This window comes from Notechis scutatus, chromosome 9 (genome assembly GCF_049901735.1).
Source record: "Notechis scutatus isolate UNSWTSFEM ecotype Mainland chromosome 9, rNotScu1.2, whole genome shotgun sequence".
Taxonomy (NCBI): Eukaryota; Metazoa; Chordata; class Lepidosauria; order Squamata; family Elapidae; genus Notechis; species Notechis scutatus.
The window spans coordinates 7,757,292-7,762,770 of record NC_142017.1 but is presented as its reverse complement, the minus strand read 5'-3'; positions in this window follow the sequence as shown (position 1 = coordinate 7,762,770).

The window sequence follows — 5,479 nt, the reverse complement described above, 5'->3', positions numbered from 1 at the left end:
AAATCTAAGTGCTATTGCTAGATAGTATCATTGACCATTGGCATGAGCTTGGGCAGACTAATGGAGATAGGGGCCTAATGGAGATTGGGGCTGTGGTCCATGGGTCGTGAAGAGTCGGGCATGACTTAGCAACTGGACCGCAACAACAAGAACTTAAATGTGAAATGCAAGGAGAAACTCTGAGCTATAATGATTTAGGAGAAAGGTCTTAATTAACCTTCTACTGGAACTCGTGCTATTTTTTCCCCTTTGACAGTTAAGATAGCAACTATATTATACTTTCAAAACCTTTCTCAGTGTTACAACTAGGGAGAACAAATAATATACTTAGAAGGAAGATCGTTAATAGTCTGGGCACTTTGAAAAAGAACAGATGCAAATAATTTTTGGAGGTGCCAACAAAGCATGAAGTGGAGTAGAAGTTAGTAGCAGGAAAAATAGGGACACAAATTTCTATTTGACCATTAAATGTACTGCAGAATCTCAATAAACCTCATCTAAAAAATGTGTTTGGTGAAAAGACACCATGATGGGACAAAGAATATTAATATCATAAACAATATGGAAACAATCTATTAGATCACTTCTAATTCTTGCTCCTTTCCCTTATTTCAGGTTTATATCTTGGGATATTTCTCGCATGTGGAAGTTCACCTTAATTTTGAAAAACATTGAGAAACTTTTTTTTTTTTAAAGAAACAAAATGTCATGATAAATCAGAGAAGGATGCCCTGATCTATGCTTTTCATGGGGAGCTTTTCCTATAAATATGCCCAAAGGATCTTTCCAGAGATCAGTACTGTATCTCTTTTGATTTAATATTGGAAAGTAGTACTTTGGTGGTATCTTGGTGACCTCAGTAGTCTAGTGCCATTGATGTTATCTGCAAGCTTGTGTTGACTAGTTGGTTGGTTGGCTGATTTAGCTTCCATGTTGCTTTTCCATCCCTATGAGGAAAGACTGAAGATAATACTGGACAAAATCAAGATGTGAATCATTTTAAAGGTATTAAATTCATCCTTCTCCGATTCACCAAATCTGTGAAGTACTTTATAAGGGGAAATATTTCTTCTTCTCATAAATGTTTTACCTTCCTAGGAGTAAAGAGCTGTGGTGGTGCAGTGGTTAGAATGCAGTTTTGCAGGCTAACTGTGCCCACTGCCAGGAGTTTGATTCTGACCAGCTCATGGTTGACTCAGCCTTCCACCCTTCCAAGGTCAGTAAAATGATGACCCAGATTGTTGGGGCAAGAGGCTGACTCTGTAAACCATTTAGAGATGGCTGTAAAGCACTGTGAAGCGGTATATAAGTCTAAGTACTAGTGGTATCCAAGAAAGACCTTTTTTGATAAGCAATTTTTTTCTAATAAATTGCTTTCTTTTATTGCAATTACAGGCCAAGTTGAGTAATCTATTATGCACACAGCAACTCATTTTTTTCTGTTCTTTCATGTCTATGCTTCGTTATATTTTAAAATTAACATTCTCTCCCCCATCTTTTTATTATAATTATCAATCTATCTTTGAGGTAAGATGCTTTGAGGTGTACAAGCTGGTGATCCTATTTTTTTTTATCACAGTAAAGTCAGAGCCACATCTTCAAATTCAAAGAAGTAAGGAATCTGAAACATAATTGCATTGTGATCACCTTCCATGCCCATAAATGAATTCACTTGAAAATAAAAATCCTCCCTCCCTCCAAGAAAACACAAAAGTTCATTGGCATCCTCCTTTGGAAGAAAGAATTGAGATGAAATACAGTATATCTACTTTTGCCTGCTTTCATCTTTTTGGATCAGATCACAAACAATGAAATATTAATTATCCCTGCAGAATCTAGCTTTTGTGATGTAGCTCTTTTATTTAAAAAATGCAGATATTAGTTGCCCTTAATGTTGACATGATTGGTTTCATAAGATCTCTATTTAGGTTACTCCTTTGTTCTGGGCTCATAACACTGAATATTTTGCTGTTGGTGTTGTTGAAATATTAATCCCAAGAATTAGAAACTGGGCAAAATCAAATCACAGGCTAACTGAACAACAGAGTAACAGAGTTGGAAGGGACCTTGGAGGTCTTCTGGTCTAACCCCCTGCCTAGGCAGGAAACCCTACACCACTTCAGACAAATCTCTTCTTAAAAACTTCCAGTGCTGAAGCATTTGCAACTTCTGGAGTCAATTCGTTCCACTGATTAATTGTTCTAACTGGCAGGAAATTTCTCCTTAGTTCTAAGTTGCTTCTCTCCTTGATTAGTTTCCATCCATTGCTTCTTGTCCTGCCTTCAGGTGCTTTGGAGAATAGCTTGACTCCCCCTCTTCTTTGGGGCAGCCCCTTAGATATTGAAACACTGCTGTCATGTCACCCCTAGTCCTTCTTTTCATTAAACTAGATATATCCAATTCATGGAACTGTTCTTCCTATGGTTTAGCCTCCAGTCCTCTATTCATCTTTGTTGCTCTTCTCTACACTCTTTCTAGAGTCCCACATCTTTTTTTATATATATCATGGTTGCAATATTCCAAGAGTGGTCTTACCAAGGCATTACAAAGTGGTACTACCTGACATGGGTCCACTTGATTTCTATGCCAACTCGACCAAGCCATTTAAATTTCTTTGTTATTGAATTTAACCAAATGTAAAGAGGAGGAGGAGGAAAAGGAGAAGGTCCAAACTTACTGAATAATTCTTTTAGAACTAATCTCAGCTTTGTGATAGATGGCTTGACAGCCCTCCACTAAGATAAACATGCTGAAGAAAAGGGGAAGAAGAAAAGAAGATTACAAACAACATTTCTCTGAACTTTTTCAAAAGCTCCAGTAAGTCAATTCAGCAACCCTGTACTTTCTGACAAGTATTTATCTGGTCTGATGTAGTGAGAAAGAATGATGGATGCTTGATGGACATTGACCAAAGCGAGCATTTCACTGACTTCCCCAAATTACTTTCTGTTCTAGTGGAGATTATTCTGTATCATTTCTAGGAGTGCCCAGTAAACCATCAAAGAAGAAGTCAAAGAAGAAATTGGATGCTGAGTTACTGTATTGTAATATTTCAAGTAGACGGTGTGTGCTTTTACAGCTCAGCTCAGCTCTGTCCATGGAGAGAAGCAAAGGACATTGACCCATTCTCTTCTCAATTACATCTAGCTGGTGCTTCACATTGCAATTCCATGTATCTTCTACTCAAAAATAAAATTCATAAAGGTGCCACCTTACCTTAGTCATGATTTATGGTAGCACAGGCATCTGTTCCTACACAATGACACAAGGTAATGGGCTGAGGGTTGGATTAGAATACCTCCAAGGTCCCTTCCAATCCTATTATTCTAAGTTGTATGTTCCATGTTTCATCACTTGAATCTTCCTTTGCCCAGTATCCTAGACACATATGAATAATAGGGGTAAATAAATCCATTGATTTCTCTTTTTCTAACATCCAATTGAGGTTTTAATCATACATTTCTCCCCATTCTGTTTTTTTAGATAGATGATAGATAGATAGATAGATAGATAGATAGATAGATAGATAGATAGATAGATGATAGATAGATAGATAGATAGATAGATAGATAGATAGATAGATAGATAGATAGATAGATAGATAGATAGATAGATAGATAGATAGATAGATAGATAGATAGATAGATAGATAGATAGATAGATAGATGATAGATAGATAGATAGATAGATAGATAGATAGATAGATAGATATAATAGATAGATAGATAGATAGATAGATAGATAGATAGATAGATAGATAGACAGACAGACAGACAGACAGACGTAGATGTAGATGATGTAGATTTATTGTTAGCCAAACCCTCTTGGACCATTATGGAGATGGTCAAGTCATATTTGTTTCTCTGTGTGCCATGGTGGCATAGTGGTTAGAATGCAGTATTACAGAATTGACTCTGACAACTACCAGCAGTTCAACCCTGACCAATTCAAGACTGACTCAGTCTTCCATCCCTTCGTGGTCGGTAAGCTGAGGACCCAGATTGTTGTGGGCAATAGGCTGACTCTATAAACCACTTAGAGGGGGCTATAAAGCACTATGGAGCGGTATGTAAGTCTAAGTGCTAGTGCTATTTGCAAAGACAGGGTTGCGTTGCCCTGGCAGTCCCTTAAAGCCACTTGAAGGACCTTTGCCTCAAGGTTGTGAGAATCTCATAATTCTCCAAATTGATCAAAATGCAATTCACACACTGGAAGTTGGTGAGGAAAAAAAAATCTCAGGGGTGTTAAATAATTCCTACTAAAAGGCAATTACAACTTATGCCAAAGCCTTCTGCATTTCACTGGGAACTGTCGTTAATCTTCACTTCCTATTTTTTTAAAAAGCTCTTTTTCTTGTCATATGTACAGGATTGGTATGTATTTATAGATGGGTGGATGATTATTTATTTATAGATGGGCTGAGCATCCTCTTGATTTCAAGCGCAACAGGGCTCTTAAGTAAAGTCATCATTGAAAAGGAAATGTAAAAATGATCCTTGGGATGCCAAGGAGGAATGCATGCAACTTGGAAAGAGAAGGTTATTCCATGCTCGGGGTGGTTTTTTCCCCCTTTTAATTGCTGCATAGATCTGAGGCCACTTTTATCCCAAGAATGAAGTCTTGTATCCTTTTCACAGAGGGAAATCTGAATTAAATTTCAACAACATATGGGCATATTTTGGCTAGCTGTAAAAAAGGGGAAGCAGAGGGAGTTTTGTAAGTTCATTCTTTTCTATTGCCAAGACTCACTGTGGTCCAATGACGATGTAGGTAAGCAGTCTACCTCTTGTATTCTAGCCAGTCAGGAAGCATTAACTCTGTTGTAGTGGCCGCCAGCAACAATTATGCAAATCTGGAAGGATGACAGTGGATCCCAGATTACTCCAGAAAGACATGATCCATACAATATGTATAATTCACCATCCACTTATCCTGTTATCATATCTCACATATGAATACGTCAGAGCACAGTTAAGCAAACCAAGTTAAGGACCACGATAGATGATAGTTGATGTACAGACAGGCAGACAGACAGACAGATAGATGGGACAGTTTTAAAGCAATATTACAGTAATTTTTTATTTTAATGTTAAGATTTAAGAAATCATGGAAAAGATTAGATCAAATTTATTGATTCTGAGAACCCCTGAGTCTGGCAAAAGCAAGGAACTGAACCTAAATATTGATCAATTCAAATTTGCTTTGTAGGGAAGATCTTTTTAAAAAAACCACTTTCCACAAAAATGTTACTTTTTACTTCTGAGTTATCTACGTAGCAAGGCGGTCATAAAAAGCCTATTACAGCAGCTCCAAGGGAGAAAAATAGAACTTACATCTGTGATACCTATGGATTTATCATTTGAACACATCTTTTGATCTCAGGAAAAAAAAATTGTTCGACAAGTCCCACTGACTTTCACAATACAGGAAGAGTAATTTGGTTTTTCTATTTTGCAGGTTTGCTTTGATGACCTATTGA